At 42.3% G+C, this 16,122-nt stretch overlaps 1 protein-coding gene across 6 annotated transcripts in view; it reads left to right on the forward strand.

Moving 5' to 3' along the window:
* The window catches only part of IQSEC1 (IQ motif and Sec7 domain ArfGEF 1), a 291,545-nt gene that overhangs the window by 158,752 nt on the left and 116,671 nt on the right, over nt 1-16,122 (forward strand). The window contains exon 1 of one of the 6 annotated variants that reach the window (XM_065749644.1): nt 594-653. The exons of the other annotated variants lie outside the window; for them this stretch is intronic. The gene's annotated coding sequence lies outside the window, so the exon portion shown is untranslated. Of the gene's footprint in view, nt 1-593; nt 654-16,122 lie in introns of those variants that run through there. 6 annotated transcript variants of the gene reach the window in all.

Raw genomic sequence — 16,122 nt, forward strand, 5'->3', positions numbered from 1 at the left:
GCACTGCTTTATTTGACCACCATCAACAACGAAAAAAAAAAGAGTGAGTGGGACTGCCGTTCCCATGTGATGGGATCATAGCGCTGCTGTGATTACAGGCAGTTGTGAGGTTGATTGAGATAATTGCTTGTCTTCCCCTAAGTTCTGCAAGCTCTCAGGATGCTTTGCAAAGCTCCTTCTGCAGCCTTAGCTGGAACGCAGACACGTTGTTTGTCCGGAGGGCCATCCAAGTGGCCTAAAATAGCCAAGAGGAGAAGCGGGATTTGTGTGTAATAACAGCTACCCGGTGGCACCGGAGACTTTGGGGAAGATAAACTACAGTGAGGATCAAAGAGCGCCTGTGAGCGTGTAGCCTTTGTGCGCTGCCTCTTTGTATGGAAGCGGTGCTGCGCTGTGCAGGTGCTGTGCCATGTGCGCGGGCTGCCGCACCGCCAGCTGTTAGACACACTCGTGTGCGGCGATAAGGGGAGCAGGGCACTGCGCCGGGTGGAAGTCGTTGACATCAAAACAAAAAGAAGTCTTGTGGTGTTAAAATCTAGCTGCAGAATCCGCTTGCTGCAGTACAGTTCTTTGAAAATGCTGAAGTTAAAGGCCTTCTGCTTGGATTACTGGCAGTTCCTGTGTCTCCAGCCTCTCCACGGCTTCTATAAAAGGTAAGAAAATGTTAACTCAGACATTCTTTTCAGGACTGGGTTGCCGCACATGATGCCCTCGATTCTTTTACTCAATATGCTGCTCTGCTGCTGAAAGGCAGAGATGCATGGAGGGGGAGAAAGGGAGTGGTAGGGAATTAATCAGAACTTGTGACAAAGATTGTGAAGCTGCTTTTTTATTGCTTTTATTATCAGCCACTTTTGTCTCTGTGCATGCAGATGCAAAAGGTGAGGATGCTGTTTGATTTTACCACTTATTTTGAATCAAATCATCCCAGTTAAGACTCAATTGGTACTTTACTCTCTGATACTTTATCTTTAGGCACAGCAGCTCGTAGTTTACAGACTGTAAATAGCACTGAGATTAATTGGAATGTCATGGACATTTACATAATGCAAAGATCCTTCTTTTCTTTCAGAGCTGTTTAACAACATAGTAGTTCATCTTTCATTTCTCTCTTGGTGTAAAGTGCACATCACAGTCATTGAGAGGAATGGGTGCTTCAGTGAGGCAGGCCTGACGTACAGCTTAAATGATTGATGGTGAATAGGGGTCGTAAAGAATAGCTCTGGGTGTCAGATGCGTTGAGCTTGCCTATTTAATGGAACAGCAAAATAAGCAATTCCATTTAACGTGTCCCTGAACTTAGCCCGATGTGTTGTGTTTTTTTTTTTTTAATGTAAAATTCTGTTTTCTCACTCTTGATTTACATTACTAATGGCAATTGTATGTATCTGAATTCTGGGGGGAAAAAGTGGAGATAGTTTCATTGCTAACAAAACCCATGCATTAAAATAGGATTCTGTTCTTGTTATGTACACTTTGTGCTCTTACTAGCTATTGTCAGCCTACAGAAAGTGCTTTGTGCTAAATGCTAATTGCAGTTGAATTTTTCATGCAGCGACTGGAGTCTGGAAAAGGGAACTGTTCCAATCTTTTTCAAGGTTTAAGGGGTGCCCCCACTTTCTGGCATTGAGTAATATAGGACCCTCATCTGTGACCATTGGCTAGTGAAGTTCAAAAGACAGCTTTATTCTATTGCAGCTTTTCACAAGTTTCATTTTTAGGCCAAAAAAAGTTCCAACCAATTCCCAGCCCATTGTAGTGCCTTTCTTGCTGAGAATCCATGTAAAATAAGAAACATAGCCAGACTGTTTTGGTGTGAGCAAAACTAAACTTAGGCTTTATGTCTTGGATTCCTGGCGACCTCCCAGCTTTGTTGCAAATGAATTACCCTAGGGTTATTCTGCATCTCCTAATGGAAACCTTTGCAGTACCTAAGGACTTTCCATTTACATCCTTCCAGACAGTTAATTTGTTTATCATCAAACCTTGCATGTATTTGAACTCTCCTCCTGGAATGCGTTTGTATGAACAGAAGTAATAAGAGTCTAAGCACTTAAATATCAGATTGGAGTGCTTTATTCTTGTCATTCTGAGGAAAGAAGAATTGGAGTTTCAACTTTCTCACATTTTAAACAGAATAACTTCATCATTAAGGCAGAGTGACAAAAGAGTGTGAAAAGGAAATGGTATGGAATGAATAAAGAAACAAAATGCAAAAAAGACCACTACCAAAAAAGAAGGAAAGAAAGAAAGAAAAAGCACTTTTAGACTTACTTTGAGTTAGTTTCTGTGAGTAGTTGTAAGCTGTCTAAAACACTCCTGGATAAGAGCCAAAAGGGTTTTATGTGTATGTGTATATGTTTTCCTTTTGAATATATGAAATAACCAAAATAGGACTCAGTGAACGCTTCCTTCATGCAAGGCTTCCTTCTAATTTTAGAATTATGTAGGGTTCTTGCCTGCCCTCTGTTACACCTGGATGAGGGGAAAAGCAAGTGCGAGGTGAGTGTGCAAAAGCCCTAATTAGCATTTTGAGTGGAGTTGAGGTGTCACGCAGAGATGTCTGAATTCTGCCCCATTCCTTCTGCCACTTGTGTTGCCTCAGTCCAGCCACAGCTTTGTGTGCTGAGGAGCAGTGGCAGATCCTGAAGAAGCAGTACTGAGCCTTCCCTGTGTGCGTACAGCAAGTGGTGGGTACAACAGCAGGTGACTTCAGGGCAAGTGTGGGGAGGCTATGCAAGAGCACATTTAAGGAGTGTTGAGGCTGTTGTGGGGTGCCTTGGCCCTGCGAGCTCTTTCTGTCACTCCTTATGCACTCACCAGCCCAATGGTGCACAGGCAGCCAACGTGGCAAGCAATGGGACTGCTGTTCTGTTCCCCTTAGTGGGCTGTCTGAGCTGAGCATGACTATTTTCAGTTGTACTCAATGGTGAGAACTATGGTAAACACTTCTTGTCAGTTCAGAAGCAATGTGGCACGCTGCTGTATTTCAGGAGGTTTTTTTTGGATTTTGTTTCTCAGGGATGTCTTGTGGGATCATGTCTGTTACCTGAACCAGACAACTGAGCGGATGGCAGTACAGGCTCGGCTCCCCCTCAGCCCCCTGAGCACAAGGCAGTTGAGGTGGGGGCAGTCCCTGCTGCTCAGAGCTGTCTGTACAAAAGGGGACAGAGCAAGTGTATCCGTGCCTGTGCTTGCAGTGCCACTGGGACATAGCAAGAAAACAGCAATGTTGGATGATGGGACAGGGTAAAAACAGAACAATTTTTGCCTTCTGAGGTGCTAGTTACTTAATGTAGACAGGTATTCAAAGCAAAAATGCAATTCCAAAACTCTGTACCAAGCTGTGCATGTGACATTCCTGACAAGAAACCCATATGATTGCAGACACCTAGCCCAGGCCTTCTGGGCAGTTTTCAGTCCCTTGTGAGAATGAATTCAGACCAGTATATTTTCTGAGCACAGAGAAAATTACAAATAGGACAAAACAAACTGTGCTTTTAGCTTACTTCTTAACTTTGGCTGCAGCTTCCCTAGCCAGGACCTGGCATATTCACACACCAAGATTCCTCCCAGGTAACTGTGCCAATGCCTCCAACCTCGTGTACCTGAACAAACAGTCCACTTTGAGCCAAGGGACAGCTGATTGCATAGAGCATCCTGGGGGAGGGAATTGAGGTAGAACCAGCACAGAAATGTTTGATAATTCATTAATTTATGGAAATCAAATTTCAGCTCTTTGTCATTAGCAGTGGCTGTGTGTTGGTCACTGCTATAGCCCCTCACTTACAGGCTGGGCATTGGTGTCCTCTGAATACAAATTCTACAAGTGTGGAGATGAATTTCTGTAGTATATTAAATGTAAGATGAGCAAATCACTGTAGGGTTTCTGTGTGATTTTGAGGATGAGCGTCTCATGCTTACTTGGTGAATTATTATAAAATCATGCGACTTCAGATTTAATGTGTGGAAGTGAAGATTTCTTTAGCTGGTAGATGCACCGTGCTGTGCTTCTGCCAGCTGGTGTGTAATGGCCCATGTGGGAAACTGTTACTGCTAGCATTGCATTAAAGAGAAAGCATAAGGTGAGAGAATTGTTACTGCCAGTGAAGAAGATTGTAACCTGTACTTTGGGAGGGGGATTCTTTTCTCCCCGGATTTTCTTCTTGCTTCTTTGAATATGCTTTAAAGATAAGGATATATTTTAAAAAATAATTTTTAAAAGGCTCCCCATTTCTATTTTTCTTTTTTCTTTTTTCTTTTTTTTTTATATAATTTGCTCACTCCGAAGGAGGCAGGAGTCCCTTATAGAACAGTAAGGTGTTTCCAGCTAGCCTCTGATTCCAGCCACCCCAATGGACTCAAGTCAGGAGGGATGGCAGGTTGCTTGAAGCAGGGATTAGCTGGAATTGTTTCTGCTGGTCTCCAGCTGGGACGGGCAATTCCAGCATTGTGATTCAGGGTAGACTGAATCATGTGCTTAAGCCCAACTCCAGGCAAGAGCAGGTCTATATTTTGGTGCATGATTCAGTCTCACTAGGATGTTTCAGTGATGATTATAAGTGAAAACACTTTCATAAATTTCCGTGGTAGGAGCAGCTCATTACTGCTGTACCAGAATGTCACAAAGGAACGGAGTGTCAGAAGCTGCTCAAGCCCCTCTAATGTCAAGCTCTGCAGTGCACCTGCAGCTCTCAGCTCGTCCTCTTTCCTACTCTGTTACCCAAGACAAATTTGTAGCATTTGAAGTCATTAAATGAATTGCCAGCTCTAATTTAGATGCATTTTCAACGATGGCATATGTGCTTTAAGTGATCTATGTCGCGATTGTCTTCTAGGCTCTTTGTTTAAAAAGAATTCTTTAAAAAAAAAGTGCTTTGATAGTCTTTGTTCCTCGCCTGTGGTGCTGACAGCACGGACTCTGCCTGCAGATGATGTGGGACGGCTTCAGATGCGTCAGACAACGTGTCTGCTGGCAGGCAAGGAGCAGTGCTGCCTCTTTTAAGTGAAGCACAGCATAAACAACCACAGATCTCTGTTGTTATGTGCTATCACTTAGGTAAAGGGAGCACTATTTTTAAATTCATTATTTGAAATAAGATTTGATAAAGGCTGATTATGTGTTATTTACCTATTGTAATCTTACATCCCTGGAAACAATAGCTGTATGTTAGTGACAAATCTCACCAACAGTGAGCAAGAAAAATAAATCCTTGGGTTCTTGTTCATTAGAGCAAGGATTTCTTTTGCTCAAGTTGACAGTGATTTCATCTGGCTTGCTTTTCATCTGGCTCTAATTTGAATTATGAGCTCCTTTGCAATCTGTCTCGAATGAAATAATAGCAAAGTGTGTGGGATAAGTAACTGAAGTTGTCTTGAACTTGCATTTGGAGTTCACCATATATGTTGTTAGAAACAGTTTGCTGCCTCTTGACAGTGACTTCATCCAGAGCAGGGCTGAGTCACAATGCGTATAGCACAGCTCTCCCAGGAGGCAGATGCTGGCAGTGTTTATGCAATCACAGCACAGCTGAGAGCACACAATTCTCTCCTCCTCCTTATCCCCCAAATCCAACATCATCCTGAAGCACAGCCAGCAGAAGTGCAGATTGCAGTATTCCCATATTCAGCATAAAAATGATAAAAAGGAAACCATTGAATAAATAAATAAAATATTGTCTACACTCAGGGAAGTAGTGATTCTAAGCTGATAAACTGAAACACTCCAAATACTTTTTAGTCTGGTTATAGCCTTCATTTTAATGTAATTAATGCTGCCATGTATCTGAGAGTGTTTATAAAAATGTTCAAAAATGTTTTGTCCTTATGCTTTCAGTTCACAGTCCTAGCTTTTCTCATCTCTTTGGGATGCTCTTCTTTCCTATGTAGCAGACAGACATCTTTCAGGGTCCCTTAACTTTCCATGCCCTGACTTCCCTGAAGTCTGCTGTGGCACTTTGGCACTGCTGACTGCCAAAAATCCTGTACAAATACAAAGGGCTGTGTGGTGTCTCCTGTCACCACTGCTGTAGCTGATAATGTGCATTTCAGAATGGAGATGGTTCCTTGTATATGTTCCTTTTTGCTGCCTCCACAGTGAGTGGGGTGTCAGTCCTTTCCAAAACTTCTCACCCAGGACCCAACCCGGAGTGATCGTATTCTGCATTCTTCACGTTTGTGCAGATTTCAACTTTCCACAGTCTGAGATTTGTGTTAGGATTTTGAAGAACCTCGTTGTGCGTGCTGGGACTCCCACAGATGTGCAGTTGGTGATGCCTGCCATTTAGCTGTGCCCCTTGAGAGCCAGCTTTATGCCAGGCCTCTCTCTTTCAGTGTCAGGTCTCTACAGTGTTCAGATGCATCTGATGGATGGGCAGACCCTGGGGCTGTCACATTTTAATTGTGCATTTGGCTATGAGCCTACATGAATTGGAAGCTTTCTGAACTTTCTTTGATAGTCTTCCAAGATTAAGTTGCAGAAAAGGGCTCTGGGAAGTGTGGTGGAGGCCTGTGCAGACAAGGAATCTGTAGCTGCTGCTGGAGGGCCTCTTGAGCAGCACAGACCTGCCAGCTTGTTGGCCCAAGAGGAGATGCCTTTTAGCAAAGTGCCAAAACCACGCTGACTTGCTTCCACAGAAGGACTGGTACGAGGCTGTCACTGCTGTGAACTCCCAGAAAACACAGCATATTGTATGCTCTTAGCAGTGGCTGAAAAATCAGAAAAGGAGGTTTAAAATGCAAGGAAAGAAAATCCAGTGGAGGCAAAGAAAGAAATGTACTCAGTGTATTATAAATAAATCCCTTTCCCTATTTAAGGAAAATATTGCCCTGTTACAAATGAAGGGCTTAAACATATCCAGAATTAACCCAAAATTCAGACTGCTTTTTATTATTAAAAGAAAAAAAAATAAAGTGGGTCTTCTTTAAATCCTTATTTGGCAATAACTGTTGTATAAAGGGAGTGCTATCTAAGTTAAAATAAACCTGGAACTCTCCTGACAACCAGAAACATGTGTGATGGTTGCTAACTTCAGCACTCATGATTACCTTTGTTAAATGCCCTGTGAATTGTGATCTACTTAGTAACAGAAAAGCTGTTGAATTCTGTTTCCTGTTCATTTCATCTTGGTAGAAACTTCAGAAAAATGAGCAAATAGCCTTCTTCACTCATGAAGACTGCAATACGCTTTTCCCCGTCTTCTTTGGAGTGTTATTCACCTTGCTTAGCATAAGCCCATATAGAGTTAAAGCAATAAGTTTATCTTACACATGACATGTCTGCAGCTTAAGTGGCACGTGCATTTGGAACACAGGACTTTATCCAGATGCAGATTGCCCAGACACCTTATCTGCTCAGTTTCTCTGAGACCATCCCAGCAGCTTGTGTGACAGAGGCTTGTTACACTCAGCTCACCTCCGTGTCTGAGCACTGCATGTCATGCAGGCTTCTGTGCAAAACTTGAATGAATGTGAGCCTCCAAATTAAGCATCGCCTTTCTGTTAATAGCACTCTAACACACTGCATAGAACTTCTAAAAAAAACCTTAGCTCGAGCATTTTGAAATAGCATTTCACGTACCTTGTAATATCTTTGCTTGGAGCAGCTTTTTTTCAAGTGTAAAAATGTGTTTTATAATATAAAATCTTCCCATTCTCCTTCATTTCTGTCCATGCCCTCCCTATCCTTCTCCAATAACACTTTTCATTATGTACTGTGCTTCATCCTGTTGTGGGTTAATAGTGACTCTGGGTTCTTATTAGCAGTAGTAATCATTGGAAGTATCACAGTATTGTTACTGAAATATTTTGTAGGTCATTGAAAGTGCCAAACTGTGAGAACTTCTGGTGAGTTTATTTCCAACAGTTTTGAGATAGTGGTTCTTTCAATTGCATTGATTCCCCTGCTCCAGCTGTGGGCACTCAGCAAAACAAAGCCCATGTGTCTGTTTCAGCTCTTTCAGGTGGGGTGCAAGCTCACCTGCATCAGCAGTTTCAGGTCCTGCTCAGATAGCAGCTGAGGGCAGTGGAGAAGCAGGCAGGCCTTGAAACGGCTTTGCAAGAGGCAGCGCTGCTCATAGGAGGGGAGGGGGGGGAATAGCCCAGTGCAGATGTGTCTTGGCTACCTCAGCTGTTGGGTGAGCTCTTATAAGCCACCTGGGAAAGTTGGTATCATAGCTCTTTGTCTGAATTGCCAGTTGTGAGAATCATAGGTTTCTTCCTTAAAAGATACATGTGTTTTATAAAGTTTGGAGTTGTTTTACCTGTTATACAGTGAAACGCAGCTCCAAGAGGGTTGGTATGCCCGCTCAGGTCAGAAATATGGAAGTATACTTGTGGAAAAACCTAGACACAATGTGACCATCTGATGCAGGGGATGGCACTTCATTAATCCACTGAAAATAAAACACTTCACGTGATGAGTGGCCAGTGTACTAAAGTGGGAAGGTGGCTGAGCCTCTCATTACAGCTTCCTGCTGCAACTTGCGTTATGGAGACAGCTGAGAACACGTACACTGATAGCAGGGCAGTGCTGTGGGTGAGGGTTGTGCTGTAGATAACTTGCAGGCATGAGTAATTGAGTTAAGATTTCCAGGGAGCAGCACGGGAAGGAAAAAAAAAAAGAAACTAAGAATATCTGTTTGGGGAGTACTGCTTCATACAGAACGTGGTTCCATGCACAGTGTGACTGGGTGGATGCAGTGATGTCCTGTGAATGGAATCTGTTGTTTCATTTCAAGGGGAAGAGATAACTGAAGTTTTTATTGCCACACCCAGAGAGGAATAATAAACCAGCTAGGCAGCATCTGTCTCCAAATAGCCCTTGTTACCAGCCCACAGCCTGCTCTGGCTGCAATTGCTTGGCCAAATGTGTGAGTATGGGAGAAAACTGTCACTGGAATCGTTACAATAGATTGTGATGGTTGAACAAAATGGAAAATCCATGTCAAAAGCAGACATAATGCCAAAAAGCCCCTGTGGTGCTGGGGCTCGTCTTAGATGTCCTACAGTGAAAGCAAACAAGGCTTCAAAAAAGTGAAATTGTTTGATATGCTAATCTGCATCTTGTTTAAGGCATAGTAATGTCCCTGCGAACAGAGAAGAACGTAAACATCTCAGACAAGAGGGATGTCTTACTGCTGCTGGAAAAGTTCTTCCATTCCCAAATAAGACTTTCCCTAAATAGTAAGAAATAGTTATTAGTCAGTTCCCTCTTTAATGTCTTTCCTGTTACCTTTTTGGTAATCATAGTGTGAAGGTGATTTTTTCTGAGAAGGCAGCCCATCAGAGAGACAGCATGAGCCATAGGCTTTAGTTAATCACCCATTCTCCACATCTACTATGTACAGAAATCATCTGCTATGGTCGATAACATTAGCACCTGAAGTTGGTCAGATCTAGAACTGCACTCCTTGTTCTCACAAAACCTTACAGCATGGCTCTCAAGTATCATTTCCAGCAGCATTTCACAGGAATCTTTTCCTTGTGTTTACACCAGGATAAATAGCATTTGTCTGCATCTGGGAACTAACTGTAGAACCAGAACACTGGGTTCGTCAGCTCATCATGTGGTTTGCACGGTGTTGAGCATTATCTGGATGTATATTATTTTGTCTTTGCGGGTTGCCTATCAGTTCTGAATTATTCCAGATTTGAGCTTCCTATGCCCTGCAGAGTGAATGCTTGCTTGGAGGACTAGTCTGATTTGCCTAGGTTAAGTTGGGAAATAGCTAACAAACTCAGTTGAAGCACTATTTGATATTTCTATTCCATAGAACAATCTGTGCCATAAAGCTGCATCTCAGCTTAGTCTGACGATGCTGTCACATCACTGTAATTCATTTGGTGCATAAATGCTGGAAACTTGAATGGAGCTGATAATTATTACTTTTGTGTTAAAAATGCTCTTGTAGATCTCAGAATGACGTTTGCCTTTATTTGTTTCTTAGGGACAGATAAAATCATATTTCTGTGGATGCAGGTAACGTCTGAATATAACAATTGAATACGAATCAGTGAATACAAGTACACCAATTACTCTGATGTCTCAAATAAATGCTTAAGCAGCTATACTTCACACAACTCGCATGTGTGATACTTCAGTGCTACCTTGAAAATAAACTACTGTTAGTTTAATATTTCAGATATAATAGGCTTGTTTATACTAAACCAAGTACTCCAAAAGTGCATCATACAAAAATAAGAAATACTTTATCTTTTCTTGCACTTCTTCTCTCATATTTGCAAGTGAAAGTGATTGGGTTCAGCTGGTCTGCCAGGACTTGCATAGCTTCTTTCCAACATTTAAGCATATCTCACTGATTATGTTAAGAACAGATCTGTAAGTATTCTAATGTATTTTTTTTCTCCATTAAGTATACTGATGTAAAATGTACAACATACTGTGGAGCTTTTTCTAACTTTTTTATGAGCTGTCAGTAACTTATTCTAGGAATTGTCAGAAAATCACTGAAACAGAGCCTATTCCATCCTAATGGTACTCGCCATGGGATCCTAGATAAAATGGTCTTACACAGAATGGAGTTATGCAAGAGAAAACAGGCATTTAATTATAAAAGAATTCAGTTCTATTAAAGAGTAGCATGAATTTAGTTTCTTGCCTAATTAAGTTTTAGAATATAAACGCACATTTAATGTTTTTGATCCACAAGAGCCTCTGATAACTGTGCTATTGACCTCTGAGAAAAATGCAGTCTAGAGGGCTGAGCTAAGGCTCAGGAAGTTTTAATGTCATAGCAACAATACTGACTGTCTGGGTGGTCTTGATGAAACCAGGGAAGAATTTCAAGGACTCATCTTTCAGTGAATAAATGATATACTACTCATTATTTTGGTTATTGTCATTGCTATAAGGGTGATTCCATATGTGTTTGTTGAGGCTTAAATTCTGTTTCAAGTGTTGGTGATAGATGAAATGCACTTCAACTTAATCCCCCCAAAACTAAGGGCGAAGTTATTTGCATTGTTACTTTCTATTTAGGCTGGATATTTAATATTGCTCATAAATCCCTGTCATCGCTGAGAAGTGGTGTACTGGGTCAAGATAGGATTTGGGATCTTTTGGGGGGGCTGTACACTGTCACAAAGAAAAAATCTATTTACCACATACCTATTTTTGAGATTTTAGTGCAGTAAGACAGTGCTATGTGCATGGTGAATATGTTTGGGTTTTTTAAATCAGATTTTATCATTTTATTTTTTATATAAATTGTAGGGTAGGTCATGAATGTCAGAGCTGACATTCACCATTGAAAATCATAACTGTTCAAACACAACTTTGGAAAGTGACTCATTACTTCTTTTGGCACTCCGAATTTTATTACAGTACACAAGAAATTTTGCAAACAGTCGGGAATTTATTCAACCTCAGCCATTTGATGTAGCGTGTTTGGTGTGCCTTTTCAGCTCCAGTAGGTGATTTGCTAAGGCCCTGGTACCGGACTGGTTTCATTTTTGTTTTTTCTTTTTTCAAGTGCAGTAGTTTAAGGTAACTTTGTGTAGGTGCTTCACAGGTAGTCTTTGCTTTCTTGACGACTTGGAGCAATATTATATGTAGCTTTCTGAACAGCCTCTAATAATCGTCTCTGCCTCTCGAATAAAGTAAACAACAAGTCTTGTAAATCATGAAGAAAGAAGTAACTCGAGACTTCAGATGAGAAAAGCTGGCTTCTCTCTGAGTTCATCTGAGTGGAAGTCAGAGGAATCACTTGGAAATCGTGAATCAGAGCTTGGCTGCTGTGTGAACCTTGGACTAACTTTGTCGCGTGCTGCTAAACTTACTTCTTTCTTGCGTTACTTGGAATCCTTTTAACTTTGCAAACACTTCAGAGAAGGTCATGAAGGGAGATGGCAGTGCAATGTGGAATCTGATGTGGAAATACTGCATTTCTGTCAGGACAATCAGGTACAGTAGGAATATTTAAAAATTACTTTGTGATAAGTTTCTGAAAGCTGCATGTGATATAGATGATGTCTCTCCAGCTTGTATTATTTGCCCTGTGCAGTTAACTCTGCATTGTCTAAGGGGATTGTTAGGGTGGCTTTTATTTGTCCTTAAAGTAAAGCTTTGAAAGGAAAAAAAAAAACAACAGGGTTATTGTCAAGGAAAGTGGTGTTTTCATGGTTTCAGTTTCTGAAATACTTCTGTCTCATTTGCAAGCAGACAGAAGCTGGGATATAAAAAAAGAAAAACACCAACACCTTACTTTCATAAATATTTGTCTATCATTATCTTTAATTTATTGTATCTCCCAAATCTGGGGGTGCAGGCTGTGTGTTTAGCACACCACAAGCATCGTTGCTTCAGACAGATGAGAAATGGGGAGAAAAGGTGGAGGCTTTTTATGTCAGAAAAGTCTCTCAGGTTTCAAATGTCTCTCAGCTAGTGTAGTGCTTGAATCCTACCTGCATGCCTCGCGTGGAAGCACAGCCGACACAGAGGAGATGACAGGCTGGGGCTGCCGTGCATCGCCGGGCACATTCCTGGAGTGTTCACGTTTGACAAGCTGCGTGCTCCCTGCCAGGCACAGTTGCTGGAGATTCCAGTGGAGTTTATTCCAGGAATGGAGCTATTAAGCGAGACACTTGGTGATTGTGCCTTCTCACAGCAGTTTGATATATTTAAAAATAGCATGCTATAGTTTTGTACCATTCAAACCATATAACCCTCGCTTGTCTCGCGAGCTTCTCTTGAGAAATCACGTAATGTAAATAATTACTGCTTTTCACACTGCATAATTACTTTGTGCTGAGGAAAGAGTTTAGTGAGCCTGAATTCCTGCATGGATGTTTGTGACAGCCCAAATGAGACTGTGGAGAGCTTTTATCATCAGGATGCTGAAATAACACTAAAATGTCTCCTCATTCTCAGCAGAGTGAATCAATACAACAGAAACAGGAAATAATCCCTGAGAGAGGATTCAGTTGACATAAAAGTCGATTATGATCTGGTTTTAGAACCAGAAACAGAGGGAAAGCCTGAAACAAACTGAACTGGTGCTTAAATACAGTGAAACAGTCTTTACAGCATAGATATCCTGACTTTGGTACTGCTGGAGACCTCAGAGAAAAGTCCAGTGCAAAACTCAAGTGATCAAAGGGTATGTTCCTAGTAAGAGTGAGCTTTAAAGGTTCCTACGGCCATTTGGATGTGGCTATTTTTCTAATGTTTAACGTGGAACCTGTTTAGAGCACATAGGTTCAACATTAGCTTAATTGCTCACAGCAGTTGCTTATTTCTAGAGCAGCTTGCTGACTCCCACAGCTAGCATAATGCAAAATGAAGTTCTTCTTTGTTGTAATGCAGTGAGTATTTTCAATTAGTTTTTATCTGTTCTGATACATGATAATTTAATTGTAAGCTAAATCAGTGAGCTTGAGAGCACAAAGAAAATATTTCCTTTGTGGAAAAAGATTTCTACCACTTTAATTTGCTTTCCTGTTGTCCTACAGGACTCCTGAACCTCTCCCTACATTCTAGGAGTTGTCACCAACCATTCTGGCTCATGTCTCTATCCACTAAGTATGAGGCTTTACCAGTCTTTCTCCTGCCTCCTCCCATTTCTGGAAAACTGTGCAACCCACACAGCCCCTGCTGGAGATTCCAGTTGGTTAAAATGTGTCTTACATAGTCATTGAGCTTGTTTGTTTCCTCAGTGTGAGCCGCCCTGCTGAAGGCATTCCTGCACGGCCGCCGTGCCACCGCAGCACACAGCGCTGCATGGCCCGGACTACACTGGGTCAGTTGTGCTACAGCTCCTAGCGAATGCACAGAGCCTGAATGAGGGGTTTGTGCCTCAAAGAACAGTCCCACTCCAAAAAGAAAATTATTATTGCTGGGTTTCAGGGTTGGTCTTGTTTTCATTGGAATCCAACTGCTTACAAAATTGACTGAGTCTTTGTTGTCTGTTCTAATTAGACTGCGTGCCTAGGGGAGACAGATCATCCGTGTCCAAATATGCGTGCTTAAGTTTACCATGACTTTTGTTTGCCTATTTGCATGAAGTGTTTGCCTGCTTTTACAGCAAAACTAGAAAAATAGTAAAGATGAAGGGATTTCCTCATCAACATAACAAAGCTGAGCATTTGCCACGTAACAGGAAATTTCTGTGCTGTTACAGTGCTTGGTCTTTGGTTTTGTCGTGCTGTGTCCCACTGTGTGGTCAGGGAGGCACACCTGGTACACCAGCACTGGGGCAGACCCCGAGCCGCAGGGCAGGGCTGGGCTGCCTGCCACTGGTGTTCCCAGGAGCTGAGAGGGAGAGCTCCCCTTCCTGCCTGATCTGCGCCGTGTTGCCGTCTCTTGCTATTTGGGCTCACATGGCTCTTCCATCAGCCAGGCCCAGCCTCTCTGCAGAGACCAGTGACGTGCTGTGGTGTTTGTGACTCTCCTTGGCAGCAGCATTCACTGCCAGGTGTTAAGTTCTCCTGCCCAGAAGCGCTGTAAGTTGTCACTGATGTCTGTGATGAAGGAAGCAGCAGTGTTTGTCACAGGCACTTTGCTGAGTGAGGCCCAAGCAGCATTGCTGGCTGTGCTGTCACTGCAGCCTCTGCCCGGTTACTTTCTCTTCTTACTGAACCCTTTCCTGCCTCAGTGCAGAGAGAGCAAACAGTGCCCTTTCCTCTGCTGAATGCCATTTTGAGGCCATATTGCTCTAAAAAGCAGCACTTCATTCTAATGGTGAATGTCTGTTTGTTAGGATGTTTGCTGGTGGAAAACTCTCCCACAGTCAGAATTAGCGAAGTGGGAAAGCAGCACTGGGATTAAAGAATCAATAGGCAGTTACTTTTTGTAACATTGCATTTTAGTACTATATCACAGATGGGGAATAGGTAAATAGGTGTAAAGTTGTTTGTCAACACATTTGGATTAGCTCTTGTATTTATAGGGTCGTGTCAGTCTGAAAGCAGAGGAACACATTACACAAAGCCTGGGAGCAGATCAGCTGCATGGGGATTACTTGTGCTCTCGATACTGTGCCATATGCCGGTCAGCCCTCGGAATGGGTTAGTGGTTAGCAGAGCAGACTGGAGCCATCTGAATCAGCAGATCCACAGCCCGCAGAGAATAAATTGAAGGGTTTATAATAATGCATAGTTTTCAGCTTGCATCTTAAAGTTCCATTTGCAAGTAATGGAGGAAAATAGTCAATAGTTAGTGTTCTACACATCTGGAAATAAGCAAGAATTAGTCTTCAGTCTGAGTTGTCATGGAGTTTCTTCACTTATTTTCCTTCTACTACAAACATTTTCCATCTTGGTTCAGTCACGCTTTATTTTTAGTCATCTGCTTTGTTTTTTTCTGAAAACTGACAGAACAGTGCTGCTTTTTCACCAAGAAAAAAACAGCGCTGTGACAAGTGAAAGGGTCTTGCTTGAGCTTTAATTGCATTTTGGGCCTCTGGAGCAACTGTGACTGTTGCAGGGGAGCGGCTGCTGGGAGGTGTGGGTGCATAAAAGCAGGTTGGTGCATCTCATTCTGAAGGTTTATTCATAATGGTTCTGAGTGTCTGCATTATGAGAGCTTAAGCTGCTCTGAACAATAATGCATTAAATGGAACTCGATATGAAGGAATAATATAAAGAATATTATTGCACAGCTCACGTTCAGTGGTGGTGCTGCCTCTGCATCACAGTTCCTCGTTCCTGCTCCCACTATGTCCACACATGGTGCTGACACCAGCATTGAGCATCTGTGCAGGAAAGTCAGCTGGCAAGAAAAGCCGTGTTTGCACCCAGGCAGCAGCCAGGTTCAGCACCAGGCCACACAACAGCTTGTGCTGGCATTAAGCAAGAGCTGTGATGGGAGAGCCAGGGGACACAGTGCTCACATGACCAACCCCACCATGGGAGATGGGATGGGTGAAAGGGCAGAGCTAAGAGACCAGGCTGGGGATGGTGCATTCTGAATTTGTTGGCCAATATCAGCAGAAGGCACCTTCTTCTTGTTATGGTTTTGTGTAACCAACAATAGTGGTGTGTATAACCACATCTTTCATTTGTGCATTTTGTTTTCCTTCTAAAATGAAAAATGTTCCTCCTGGCAGCTATGGGGATAATATCTGTGAAACTTCTCAGAGGAGGAGGATGTGTACTTTTATTATA

This window comes from Cyrtonyx montezumae, unplaced genomic scaffold (assembly GCF_038088225.1).
Source record: "Cyrtonyx montezumae isolate F1298 unplaced genomic scaffold, pur_monq_1.0 scaffold_6, whole genome shotgun sequence".
NCBI classification, from domain to species: domain Eukaryota; kingdom Metazoa; phylum Chordata; class Aves; order Galliformes; family Odontophoridae; genus Cyrtonyx; species Cyrtonyx montezumae.